General features: G+C 52.3%; 1 protein-coding gene across 9 annotated transcripts in view; it reads left to right on the forward strand.

The window, feature by feature from the left end:
• The first annotated feature begins 9,136 nt into the window (after positions 1-9,136).
• The window catches only part of HDAC5 (histone deacetylase 5), a 35,481-nt gene continuing 30,275 nt past the window's right edge, over positions 9,137-14,342 (forward strand). For 8 of the 9 annotated variants that reach the window (XR_008530826.1, XM_054593176.1, XM_054593178.1 and 5 more), the window contains exon 1: positions 9,137-9,287. The gene's annotated coding sequence lies outside the window, so the exon portion shown is untranslated. Of the gene's footprint in view, positions 9,288-9,425; positions 9,538-14,342 lie in introns of those variants that run through there. The other variant, XM_054593177.1, reaches the window with a different exon arrangement.

A 14,342-nucleotide genomic window follows, 5' to 3' on the forward strand; every position in this document is an offset into this window, starting at 1 on the left:
AGCCATAGTAAACTACAGACAGAAACCTCAAACTTGTTCTCCACAGACCGGTAGTATTCATCCCCCTCCCTCTTAATACCGAAAACCCACCCAGCCAGTGTTCTGACCCCAGCAGCTAAGGGGACCGGCTGGAGCCCCGCCCCCGCGTATACGCGGTGTATGCGCGCGCGTGTGCGCACGTGTGAGGTGTACAGAGGGGGCCATCCGCCTCCGTCCTCCCTAAGTCCCCAGCCGAGCAGTGAATCAGCTTGACAATGAGGTGAGTCATTCATGAACTGCTTAGGCCGACCCAGCAGGCGGGAAGCGAACGTCAGCCAGCCACCCGACCCTCCCCTCCAACCCCCCGGTGGGATGGCTCAGCCCCACACACTGCAGATGTTGAAGAAACTGACGCCAGCGAATCCAGGCATCAAAGCTCCTCTCCTCAACCCCTCCCTCTGGCTTGCGATCCATTCATTCCCCAGCCCCTTTTTCCCCTCGGGTGGCTTGTGAATCATCTCAAGATCTACACCCCCTCCCCCATCCAACCCCCACCGCCCTCAGCGTCCCTGAGGTGGTCTTCCTCCAAGGCTGGGGTGTGGGGGCAGGGAGGCTGGCCCCCTGGTGGGGTGCTACCGCCTGCCTTTGGAAGAGGCTGGATCTCCAGAGCTGGCATCCAGTTTGCCTGGAGGAGCATCTCCACAAACATGGGGCCCTGGCTGGTGAGGCTCAGTGGACTGAGCATCCGCCTGCAGACCGAAAGGTTGCTGGTTCATTCCCAGTCAGGGCCCATGCCTGGGTTGTGGGCCAGGTCCCCCCACTCGGGGGCATGTGAGAGGCAACCAACTGATGTTTCTCTCCCTCTCTAGAAGTAAAATATTAAAAAACAAAAACAAAAAAACAAACAAACATGGGGACAGCAAGGAAGGAGTTGCTGAAATTGCTGCCTGGAGCACCTGTGGCTGGTGGCTGTGGCTGGTGGCGAGGAGGGGATTTGGAGGGGGCAAAAATATTCCCGTGGTCTCCAGGGAGTCCCACACAGTGTCTCCCCCGTACCTGACAGTCTTCAGAGTCTGAGGGCTTCTGTCCTCTGCCCTCCTTGCCCTGTGGCCCATGACCTGTACCCCACTACTCCCCATCAATTCGCCTTCTTCTCTTGGACTGAACTTTACCTGAGGGTTCTGACTTGGACGGCTGGGGCCCCTGGTGATGGCCTTTACCGGGTTAGAAAATATCACCAAAAGCCTTAAAAATGTGTGACCCCTTCTAAGGATTTATCCTAAAAAAAATAATTATTGATGTGTGCAAAGTTTTAGCTACAACAATGTGCATCACAGTATTACTTAAATTAGTGAAAATTGGAAACAGTCCAAATGCTTATCGAAAGGGGATTGAATAAAGTAACTGTAGTAAAATAGCACCGTGAAATACTAGGCAACACCTGAAGATTATATGGGAGGAGATTTGATGCCTGGGGATATTTTCACGAAAAATTAGATTGTAAGATACTCTGTACAGCGTAATACAGTTTTTCTTGAAAAAAAAAATGAGTATGGAAAAAAGATTAGAAAAGTATTTACGCAATTATTAAGTGTTCTCATTGGATTATGGATTTAGAGGTGATTTTTTTTTTCCTTTGGACTTCTCAGATGATTTCCCCCAGAATTTCTACATTAAGAGTTTGTGACTCTTTACAACAGAAAAAATAGTTTATCAAATGTTTTAAAAAGCCATTTGTGGATATGATAATGAGAATTAACTGTAATGGGCATTATATTGGGGTGATGAAATGTTTTAAAACTGGATTATGTGATGTTTGTCCAACTTGGTAAATTCAATAAAAAACGTTGAGTTGTACACTCAGAATGGGTAACTTTTATGTCATGTAAATTATACCTAAAGTTGTCTAAAAACTCTTAACCAAAGCCATCTTGCTACGCTGTCTGCCATTAAGGTCAGTTTTCCAGCCTGACCGCAAGGTCTGGGGGTAGGGGTAGCAGACAAAATACAGATACACGCTTAATTTCGAATTTCAGGGAAGCAGTGATTTTTAATTTAAGTATAAAATAAAGAATATAAGCTGAAAAAGTCATGAAGTCTTCATATAAGTGTTCTGCGAAATTATTACTTATCTGAAACTCACACTTAGCTGGGTTTTTATTTGCTAATTCTGGCATCCCTAGTCCAGGGTCCTTGCTCTTGCAGGCTCCCTGGGGCTGGGAAGCAGACTCGGGAATGGCCGCTGAGCTCGCACCGCTCCTTCCCCCAGGGCAATTCTGCGGAGGCTGGGAGAGGGAGGTGGAGCTCAGGAGCCGGAATCAGCAGGTGACAGAGGGCAGGGGTTGCTGTCATTTCTACTGTGGAAGGTCAGTACTTTGCTAGGAATGAACGTGGCCAATAGCGTCTCAGCTGGTTCACAACCAAGGAGTGGAAACGCCGAGGCTGGGGGAGAGGGGGCGCTTACCCTTGGCCGTGCTGTGCTGGCCCTTCACACAGGTCCTCTGTGTCATGCCCCAACAACCCAGTGAGGAGGGCGTCATCGTCCATTCTTACAGGTGAGAAAACAGATTCTAAGAGAGTAAGTACATTTCCAAGTTCAGAGCTAGTAAGTGTCAGAGCCTCAGTCAGATCCTTGCATCTACATTTTCTGGATTTGTGGCTTTTGGCAAGTTCGTAAACTCTCCTGAACCTCAGGCCCTTCATCTTACAACTGGGGATAATAGTCAGAATGCTAACACATCCTTTGTGGGGTTGGCAGATGAAATCCATGTCCATTGTCGGCTGCTCTGTCTCCTGGGCAGGAAATGTCCTCATAGACGTGCCACCGACCCTATTGCATAAGGATGGTGGAATGTGCTTTCTAGGCATGTGAATTGAAGACTTCCTGCCTGGGTATCCTGGGTCTTCAAAGAGTCCCAGAACAAAGAGGGCTTGGTTGTCTCTGTCTATTTGGGGGAGACCCTTCAAACGTGGGGAGACCTCATCTGGCACTGCGCCCAGGAAGCCTGGGTCCTGCCCTGGCCCTGCCACTCATTGTTTGACCTTTCTGGACCTCGGTCTCCTTATACATTGGAGTATATAATATCTACCTAATAGAACTGTGAGGATAATAACACATACGACGGGGCCTTTCAAAAAGAGGCTGATTAATAAATGTTTACGAAGAAAGAGGAGTGAAAGGTATGTCAGCTGAAGACTACGTGCTGGAAGAAAAGCAGCTGGGCCCATTTCTGTGTGGCTGTAGTCCACGTCCTGCCCTGTATCATGTAAGTGCACTCATCTTGTTCTCGCGTCTCATGACCTCAGGGCCAGGAAGGCCTTCAAGAATCACATGATACAACCCTCCAATGACAGAGGGGACACTGAGGCTCAGAGAAGAGAAATGATTTGCCTGAGCTTCTCTGGGTAGAGTTGGCCTGTGTCTCCCAGGCCCCTCCTCCACCCCCTCCACCCTGCTGCTTGGGGCTCTGTTGTTTTTATGGGATTTTAATCTCCCAGAGGGCAGGCACATTTGCACCCTCTGTCCCCTCCCTGACAAGCATGTTCTGCTCAGAAAAGACACTGAAGGAATCTGCGACGTGCAGGACGGGACTGGCCATAGCTGTGCTTGCACGGTTGTGTTCGTGTGGCCTTGTCTCATCAGGAGGCTGGTGGGGATCCTGCACAGTCCAGGAAACCCCGGGCCTCAGTTCCAGGTCCCCATCCAGGTCCCGGCTGGGAGGCAGGGGAGAGGAGAGGCTCCCTTTCCAGCTATCCCCTGGACCTCCTGATCTTCTTGCTGCTAGAGGGGTAAGAAGGTGGCATGTGGCCCACTCCATGTCCTTGAGGGGAACTGGGCTGAGAAGCTTTGTCCTCGGGTCCCACCTCTGTCCGAGGCCTCTTGGTCACCTGCTGTCTTTTAGCGGTATCTGGCTGCTATGAGGGGCTCTTGGTTGATGTGGGGCTGTAGACCAGGGGACTGGCAGCTTTCTTCTGCTCTCTCTCTTCTTCTTCCTTTTTAGGCACCAAGAAAAATGGTGGTAGCTGCATCCAGAATAGTTTTTTTGAATTTTTTTTTTTTTAAGAGAAAGGGGAAGGGAAGGAAGAGAGGTAAAGAAATACTGATGTGAAATAGATTTCCTCTCACATGTGCCTCTACTAGGGACTGAACCTGCAACCCAGGCCTGTGTCCTGACTGGGAATCGAACCTCTGATTTTTCAGTTTACAGGACAATGATCCAACCAACTGAGCCACACTGGCCAGGGCCAGAATAGTCTTCATTTTTAAAGAAATTCACAGATTGTTCTAGAAGCTATCATGTTGGTTTTCCCCAGGCTTGGCCATCGCTGAGTGTAGAGACAGTAGCCTGCTCACAATCTCTCAGCCACAATGCCGGAGCTAAGAGGCCTGGGGAGGGACAGGAAGGCCAAGGGCCAGGTAAGGCTGTCAAGTAAGGATTGACTGAGGCTCTCATCTCCAGGCAGGTCCTCCATTTTTGGTTATTTATTTATTTACTGGGCTACAACTCTAGAATTGTTAGTTATCAGAGCTAGCAAAGTCCTCCAAAGCCATCCATCCAATCTTGCCATTTTACAGTGAGCAAAATGAAGTCCAGAGGGGGCTTGCCTAGGAACCTGTCTGTGGCTTTTCTGCGAAACATCTCAGTCAAGTGTGACTGCTGGATGGTGCCCTCAGCGCAGAGGAGAAGGGGGCAGGGAGGAAGGAGAAGGGGGGGAGGAACAATTTTGCCACCCTTCCTTTTCATCTTCACCTGTGGGACCATCTGGAACTGTCTCCGGCTGGAAGGAAGGAATCCCATCCCACCCTCTCACCCTACAGGCAAACCAAAGGCCCACAGAAAGGAAGGGACTGGTCCAGGGTCACACAGGGACGCCTGGGCCAAACTCAGGCACCCTGAGTTACACTCTGCATGACTCAGTTCTCAAAGACATGCCTTTGCTTTGTGCCGTGGGCACAGGAGTTGTTTTCCCTGAAATAAACTCTCCTCTGGTCCTTGAGTACATTGTAAAAAGGTCGAAGGGCAGGACTGGCCCTTAAAGCATCCTGAAGAAATGAAGGCCCAGCCTGAACTTTGAAACCGAGTGCTGTGCTGGATGTGGTCACATCTGCCGTCACGTTGACTGGGAATTCACGAGGGTCAGAATTTAGGGACCTCAGAGACTAGAAGTCTGAGTTCTGTTTCCCAGGTAAAGACATTAAGTTCCAGAGAGGAAACGACTCCTCCAACAAGACACAGGGATGCAGCGGATCCTAAGACCCATGTTTTCTCACCTCCTGCCCTGTTTTCTTATTCATTCATTCATTCATTCATTCATTGTAGTCCCTACAGTAACTGGCATTGTGCTGGTCTCATAACTCTTCTTTCTTTATTTCTTTTTTGTAGCGGTAGTAAGGACCATTTATTACTATGCCTGGTTTTGGGCTGTGTTGGGGGCTTTTTGGTGTGTGATTTGTCACATAGCTCTCACCACAGACTTATAAAAGAAGTACCATTATCCCCATTCTACAGGTATGCACACTGAGGTGCCCGAGATCATGTAATTTAACAAAGCTGCACAGATAAGAAGTGGCACCATCAGTCTCCCACTTTCAGTAGCAGGCTTCACGCACACTAAGCCAAGACTCTCAGAACCCAGAGTTCTCCCCCAATCACCCCCCCCCCACCCTAACCCCGAGCTGACGGCAGGGCACCTCCAGACCCAGACCCCCGACCCGCCCTCAGAGCTTGGTGCTCAGGGGTGTGTCCTCAGCAGTGGTAGCCCTACCGCAGAGCCACAGCCCCCAGCTGGCTCCACGACTTCTCAGTTCGCTCTATAAAATCTTGCTGAGTGGGATAGGAACAAGGTGCTTTATGTACAAGCTGCCCTTGGTCAATGTAAAAGCTTTAAAGAATGCATATTTCTTTTCATAGATATCTAATGAATGCTCATCACTTGGGTTTGTCAGTTCCGTTCTCCCTGGTTCTGTATTATTTTCTGCCCGAGGCTGTATTTAGGCAGAACTGCACTGTTTCCATCCCAGGCACTCTTTGGAGGCCAGCGGGGCCACTTAAGGATGGGTCCACCAGGGACCAGAAATGTGGGCCCCACCACTCTGGCCAGAGCATCCCAGAGCCTCTAGGATCCTGCCCACGGGTCTGAGGATTTCGGCCCAAGAGAAATTCCGGGTGAGAGTCTGAAGGTGAGGGAGGGCTCGTTGGTACTCGGCGCCCTGCCTGTTCCCCAGGTAATGCTAACTTGACCGGACACCCTGGGTTCGTGAGAGGGGCTGCGGAGAGGGACGTCAGCTGCCACTACAGCTGCGTCCACCAAGCAGAGAGGAATGTTGCGCCCTCTGTCCTGCTCCAAGTGCTGGCCAGGACACTTCTCATGATTGCAGCTCCCTGAGTCCCTGACAGTGCTGCTCGCCCCTCCTCCTCCTCCTCCTCCCCGGGCTTGATGCCTCCTTCTCAAAGTCCAAACGGTGCCATCAACCTGCCAGCTTAAATGCCTGGCTCTCCTCCAAAACTGATTTTCTTTTACCAAGAAGCCAAATTCACCACTAGGTCCCAGGGGCAGAAGTTCTATATCGGGAAACTGAGGCAGTAGTTAACAAAACAGCCGCATCACACCTGTTTCCATGGTGAATGGTTCTACCAAGGGCTTACCCTATGGACTCATAACAAAAGACGTTTTATTTTCTCTGAGGAACTCTTAAGTTCCTTAAAGGCAGATTCATTTCTATATTCCCAGCACCTACTACACATACTCAAGAAAGATGTAGAATAAATGCGGAATTATTTAACCCCCACTTACCTGGGAAGGGGAAATCCAAAGGCTCATTGGGGCCCCATAGGGAGAATTCTATTAACTTCTGAGACATGTGACCACCGGAGACCAAGGTGATGATCCCAGGGGCCTCCAGAGAAGAGGGCCAGTGCGCTGGGCTTCAGAGCCCGGCTCCGCCAGGCCCTGCTCCTTGTGTTTGGGGGACAGGGAGAACGGGGGTTGGATCCCTGTTTTCGTTTACGTGAACTCAGTGACTTTGGGTAAGTTATTTACCTCCCTCATCAATGGAAGGGAAGTGCCAAGTGGAGGTGTCCCACGAGACAGTTATTGACATACTGTCATACCAGATGGAGAGATTCTTTACTCATGTTCTGAGATCTTGAGAGAAGAAATTCTAGTCTTCAGTGTCCCCAGCCTTCACTGAGTACCTGCTATGTGTGAGGTGATGTATCAGGTGCTGGAAAGGCAACAAGAAATATGATCTTATCTCTTTTCTCAGGGGGCTCATACTCCAATCGTGGAGGCACAACATAAACACTGAGAAAGCCAAATCCCAGCCCAATCCAACCAACAGCAAGGGACAACACAGGTTCTATAAAAATAATGGCAAATGGGTGGTACCATCATTACAAGACAGAGGCAAGAGGACCCCTGCCTTGGAGTGACATGGGATAACTTTGCAGGGACAGGCTTTCTGCTCAGAATTCATTTTCCAGTCAAGAAGTGCTCACCTTGGCTTAATATTTTAACACTCATTCATTTAATAAATATTCATTAAGTCTTTTTTCCCCCAGGTACTGTGTTGGGTGGAAATGTGTGGTTTCTGCACTTAAGGAGCTTCCAGAGATGGACACTGAACCATAAATAGCGGTATGTTTACAAATCGTTATCAGGATCAATAAAAGCATATATGAAGTAAGCTCTGGAGAGAGAGTTCAGGACTTAACATTTCGAACAGACTCCTCAGGTAATTCATAAGAACCCTAAAGTTTGAAAATCGCTCTTCTGGGCCAGATACAGATTTCAGTGAGAAAATTGCAAAGGTTTTAAACCCTCTCTTGATTAGGTTGTATTCTAAAAAAGGTAACTCTGGTTTTGGGAGAAGGCTAGGATGGATGCAGGGAGTGGACTAATTGAGGAGGCAGATACAGTATCTCAGGCGAGGGATAACTTGACCTAGTACAAGGGGTGTGGCTGGAGGTTTGTCAGAGGGAACTGACTCGTGAGATACTTTGTAGAAAGAACCTTTATTGTTTATACAGAAACATTTATGTATGTCATTTACTTTTTCTGATGAGATAAGTAATGTATGATAGTTGCAAAACTTGAGACATACAGGAAAAGAGAACAAAACAAAGGTAAATATTCTGGTATTTATTTTTCTGACTTTTTCTATACACACATACTCAGACATATGGATCTAGTTTGTTGTGGTTTTACTATGATGGAGCAATTCTGTAGTACTTGATTCCTGATTTTCAAGAAAACAATATATCATAAGCATCTTTTCAGGTGAGTATAGACGATATCATTTTGAGTATCTGAATGGCATTCCACCGAGTAAATGTGCCCCAGTTTGCCAATCTACTGATGAATATTTAAGTTGTTTCCAACTTTCCACATCATTACAAACAATCTCTTTCCTTCCACACTCGTTTTTGAACACATAAATGTTTACTTCCTTAGAATAAATTTTTGTTAGTGGGATTACGGGGTCATTGACAAATTGTCTAGGTTTAATCACACGTACTCACACTGTGTCCTAAGGGGAGTCTTAGATGAGGAGAACATCAAAGTCGGGGGCCGGAAGTCTTCCTTTTGAAGGCCTTGGACTGCTACAACCATACCCTGGCTTTTCCCAAACTTTCCATTCCCTGGCACAGACGTAGTGTGTGCGGTCCGAGCTCAAGACCAGTCCCAGCTCTCCACCCCCAGGCTGGCATTTTGGATGGGGCCTCCGCAGCCTTCCCAGCCCTTAGGAATCCGTCCCCCTGTTCCCCTCCCCCACCGCGGCAGGGCGTGTTAGGAAGCAGCTCAGGCAGGCAACGATTGCACCATCTACGGTTTGAAAAGGAAGTCGAGGAAGCGCGGGGAGGAAAATCAAGCGTCCCAAAGGCTGAGCCCCAGCAGCCAGACCAAGCCGCCTGCAGCTCTCCTTCCAGCCCTATTCGCTGGCCTCCGATCCCTCGCCTTCCACCCCCTCCCCAGCCCAGCCCCTTTGCTTAGGTACCAGCCCTTTAAGAAGCTGTCAGGGTGGCGCTGCTGGCCCCGCCCCGCAGGGAGGGCCTCGAGGGAGAGGAGGGGTTGGTGGTGGCTGAAGTTTGGGGGGGGGGGGTGGAGCGGGTTTGGGATCTATTTTTAGCTCCGGGTCGAGTCACGTGACGGGAGTGACGTCTCCGAATGTTGTTGTTGGTGGCGGCGGCGAGCGGAGCCGGAGGAGCCGCCGCAAAGATGGAGGAGCCGTCGGGGAGGCGCTGCCGCTGCTGCCGCCGCCGCTGCTGTCGCCGCCCCCCGCGAAGCCGGAGCTCGAGCCACAGGGGGTGAGCGCACCGCACCACCCCGTATCCCACCTTCCTCGGGCCCCCGGGACGCGAGGCGGCGCACCCTCCTCCTGCCGTCGCTGCCTGCGGGCGCCCAGCGCGCGCGCCGAGCTCCGCGCCCCCCTTCCTTCCTCCCGGCTCCCGGTGCCGGCCGGCGCCCCTCGGGAGCATCGCCAGTCCGGGAGCCGGGCCTCGGGGTTACTGCGCCTGCCCCTCCCCGCTCCTCCCTTGCAGGGGCGCCTTCCTGCAGGTAAGGGAGGGGCCCGCTTTCCCGGGACCCGCACTCCCAAATGGCTGGGACACGGCCGGGGCTGTCTGATTTGTCCCCTCCCGAGTGGCGCATGTTGCGTTGCAGAGCGATTTGAGCTCTGCACCCGGATTCTATGCAGACCCCTCTTCGCTGGACAACCCTTTCTCGGTACTCTGAGGTGAGGGGCGCTGCCCACTGCCCGGCGCTTCTTCCCGTACCTAAGAACGCATTCTTCATTTTGTGTCCTAGAGTTTCGTGCATGAGGAGGGGGCCTACGGGCCCATATTACTTCTCCTCTCTCTCATTATTCTCACCCCCCTCCCCCGTGAGGCGTTACTGCGTTTGTTCCCACCCTCTTCTCCCGTCTGACACCCTGAAGCGAGCGAGAGAGAGAGAGAGAGAGAGAGAGAGAGAGAGAGAGAAAGAGAGAGAGAGAGAGAGAAAAAGGAGAGAAGAGAGAGAAAGCTGGGAGATGCAAGCTCCCTGCTTCTTGTCTCGGGTAGATGCCCCCCATTTTTCATCCTGGGTCTGTATCTCATGGAGGCGGTGATACTGCCTGTGTCTTTTAACTTGGGGTAGGCTGCTTCCCTTCCCCACCCTTCTCTGGGGCCCTGGGGAAATGAGAACTGGCTGGATGATAAGTAATTAATTTGGGAGTCTGGTTGGTGGCGGGGAGAAGGGAAGGTGGGGATGTCCCATTTCGGGGAGGAGGGGACCACCTCCCCCTACTATTGGCCTTTTGAGATGATGTGATGGGTAGCAGTTGCAGTTGCTTTTAGGGGGCGATGCTCAAGAGACTCTGACAGTGACCACTGTTCTCCTGGGGCTTGGAATTAGGTCTAGCAATTGGGGTTGGTGGTGGTGGTGGTGGTGGTTGGGTTCAAGGTCCAGCAGGGAGGGAGGATGGAGCGAGATCGTAGGAACAAAAGGAGGCAGGGGATGGGAGGTCCAGGAGTCTTGGTTAGATAGACTCCTGACCAAACTGCCTTGCAGGACATCAGCTAGGGGCTGGGTCATGCCCTGGGCCTCTTCACGATCACAGGATATAGACAAGGCAGGTCCTCTCTCTGTGTTCCAGTCACCAGGTCCCCTGAGCCTATGCTGTTAAGATGCTGCGCTGGGGATGGTGGGTGAGCCATGTAGGGGGCCACCTGCTTCTCCATTCCAGTCTTCCCTCCTTCCTCTCCCTCCTAAACACAGCTTGGGGAGCTCTTGGTGTTCTCCAGCTCCTTTCCTTGAATCCTCTTTTCGCTCTGTCCCGGTTGGACTTGGATCTGGACTGTGTCTTGACAAGCCAGGCAGGGGTCTCTGTGAGTTAGAGGGGCGGGTGCCCGGCGTCTCCACCTCATCCTGGAACTGTGTGCTTGCCAGGGACCAGAGAGACAGATACCAGGTGCAAGTTACTTGGGGGCAAGGAAGGAGGAGGTGTTAACTCTGTGCCAGTTTTCCCTTCCTCCCCAACATTTCCTCCTCTGTGGCTGGACCCCATAATTTGGAGGAGGGGGGTGCAGCAGTATCACATGCCCCAGCCCCTCCAAGTAGTGCAGAGACAAAGGTTTGCTTTCCCTTCTCTAGGGGTGACATCTTAGCTGTGTGTTTAGAAATGGGGCCTGGGGATGGGGGGGTATTTTGTGTTTCTTCATAAGGGGGGAGGGGGGCCAGCTCTAGGAGCTGGGGGGGAGTACAGTCGGTGCTGAAGTACCAGCTGCTCTTTAATAATTAATTCTTCCTACTCACATCCCTTTGAGGAGGGATGTCTGGAACACGGCATCAGGCTGAGCCAGCCTGCTAGAGGACGCACTCCTGTTGGTGGGGGGGGGGGGAGAGACTGCAAGGGGGGGCGGTTCTTGGCATTTTTGGAGCACTGTCGCTTGCTCATGAATGAAAACCTGATGCAGCCTGTGAGGGGGCCTATTGTAGCCTGTAGCTGACTTTGGCTAATTAAACTTTCTCTGCCTTTCTTCTCCCCCACCCCACCTCACCCCAGTCCTGGCTTCAGCCCTCTCTTGAATGGGGACCCTGTCTGGTAGTGCTGGGGAGGGGGTATCATTCTGCCTGAGGTTTTAGGGCAAACAGTCCGGGTCTTCTGCCCTCTGTCTCTGCCTCCTCCCTCCTTTCCCTCTCACCCCCCCCCTTTTTTTTTCTAGAAATAGCAGCCTCCTCCATCTGGTTTGTGCAGATGCCTGGAGCTGCGTCTGAGCAGACAAACAGAAATGGGCCGGTTGCAAAAATGAATTTGTTAGCCTGGTGCCTTTTTTCCCTCCACTGTTGCCCTCCCCCTTCTCTTAGTTTGGGGCCTGGACATCCAAGTCGGCTACCCCTCATGGCTCTGGTGGTAACCCCAGGCTTCTGGTGGCCCAGCTGGGGGAAGGTACAAGGCGATGGAAGCTCTTGGAGGCTTGGGAAAACGGTCTCCCATGACTACAGTCAGGAGGAGTCAAGTTGAGAGGTCCTTTGTGCCGTGGGATGGGAGGTCTGGGCCGGTAGCTTTTTGGTGAAGTGTCTGGGGCCAGATCTCAGATTGTGGGCAACCTCAAGTTCACAGGATTTGGTTCAGATGGTTCACCTGGCTGCCTGTGACCTGGGGAGGGGACCCGGCCACAGTGCTCAGCCCTTGGGCTGCAGGGCCCGAGTTGGTGAGTTAGGAGAAGGCTGCCAAGCTGATGCTGGAGTCCAGGTTCCAGAGAGGCCTTCAGAGGGACACCTGAGTCCCCAGGAATTCCGGGGGAGCTGTTTGAGGGACAAGATCCCTGCAGGGCAACCCTGTAAACTCGTGGCCTCTGGGGCATTGCATTGCTCAGTGTCTCCCTCACTTGACTGCCCTTCTCCTCCCACCCTCTGCCAGAGTCTTTACTGCTCATGAATGGGGTGGGGGTGGGGGTGGGGGTGGGGTGTCCCCCTAGGGTTTTTGCCCTAACTCCCGTGTCTTAGCCGTGAGCTTAAAGGATGAAATGCTTCGCTCACTCCTTGCCCTGCCATCCTGGCTGGAGGCTGTAGGTGGGTTTGGATCCTGCGGTGGGACAGGGGCTGACTGAGAGAGTTGACAGGGTGCGGACATGGCATCTGCCTACATAGGATGTCGGGGGAGCCGGGCTGCTCCCTAGTTTGCGATCCAGGAGCCACACAGCTGTTGGTCCCCAAACTGCCTGATGAGACCCTCATAGAACAGTGGTCGGCAGTGATTATTATACAGCAGAGGAGGGACCAAGCGGCTCCGGGTTTAACCATCACGCTGCCCTTTCTCTACTTTGTGCCCCACCCCTGACAAGAATCTGTGCCTGTCCTGATCAGGCAGTGAATGCCGCTTTGTTTCCCACGGAGGCCCCTGTTCGCTGGGGAGGCTTGATGTGGGTATTGGCAGACACTCTGCAGGTGGACAGGGCCCAGGGATCTGCCGCATCCTTCAGGGTGGGGAGGTGTCCTGAGCCCTTGGGAGTTCTAGAAACCCACCCTTTCCTCATCTTCCCAGGGGTGAAGACCGTGGGGGCTCAGGACTTGGTATTGACTCAGTTTTTGTACCTTCGAGGCTCTGCCCCTTCTGAGCATCTTGCTGTGGAGGTGTCTTTTACTAGGCAGATGGGTTGGGCCACTTGGGCTGCTGGGAATCGTGGGAATTTCTGAAGCTGTGTTCCCCAGCCCACGGGAAAGGGTGTGAGCGGGACTGGGCGCCAGCCCCGGGTGGGCACGGGCTGAGCTGCCTGCCTACGCTGCCCTGCCAGAGCACCAGCAGCCCCACCTGCTGCATTCCTGAGCCTGGCCCCAGCCCTGCACAGCCTCTTTTGTCTCTGCCCCACACCTGCGTCTGTCAGGAGTCATTCAGCCCCTTCACTCTGCTCCCTTCCACCTCCTCAATCTGAGTGCATCTTTCTCCAGCTACAAAGTCCAAACCATGTGGGCAAGCAAGATCAAGGAGCAAGGAGGCCTGTGAAGACGTGAGGTTTTCCTAGTTTGTGTGTGCGTGTGTGTACGTGTGTGTGTACGTGTGAGTTCTTGTGTCCCCGCCATGGCTGACTCCCAGGCTGCTCTGCTCCATATGGACCTCACCCCTGGGAATCCTTGATGAGAATTCAAGGCTTACTGAGAATTTGTCTTGCCAGGGGGTGGGGCTATGCAGGGGCAGAGCTCATTGCCTGTTCCTCGCTGGGGGAGTGCAGTTGGGGCTTAAACATCCAGCTACTCTCAGCCTCATCTGATTGCTTTCTGCTGCCTCACTTACACTGGGTATTGGAGGGCTTACCTTCATTTGCAAGAAAATGAATGAGATCACGTCTGGGGTGGATCGTAGGCTGTTTAGGGATGGGCCCAGGTGGGTGCATGTGTAGTATCTGAGGCTTGAAGACTAGTTCTGGGAGGAGTGGGGACAGGTTGGCAAACTCATGGCCTTTTTTTTTTAAATCCTCGCATAAGAATCTGTATATTGATTTTAGAGGGGAGGAGGAGGGAGAAGGAGACAGAGAGAAAGAGAAAGAGGAACATCAGTAGGTTGTTTCCAGTATGTGCCCCCACTGGGATCAAACCTGCAACCTTTTGGAGTATGGGACAGTGCTCCCATCAGCTGAGCCCCCTGATAGTTTTTTTAACACTGGGACGCTGTCTATTACTACATCGGCCTTGGCAGGCCTACTGCGGGGCCTTTGGGTGCCTTATTCTGGTTAGATCCATAGCCTGGGAGGCAGAGCACTGCCTGGATTTCAGACCCTGCACAGGGCATAACTTACACAACACACATAGAGCCTTGGGCTTGGGTCCCCTGGACCCAAGTCTAGGGGGCGCTGGATGTGGGGTGAATGTCGCTGCCTTTCCAA

This window comes from Pteronotus mesoamericanus, unplaced genomic scaffold (genome assembly GCF_021234165.1).
Source record: "Pteronotus mesoamericanus isolate MK-2021 breed Mesoamerican mustached bat unplaced genomic scaffold, CSHL_Meso_final scaffold_408, whole genome shotgun sequence".
NCBI classification, from domain to species: domain Eukaryota; kingdom Metazoa; phylum Chordata; class Mammalia; order Chiroptera; family Mormoopidae; genus Pteronotus; species Pteronotus mesoamericanus.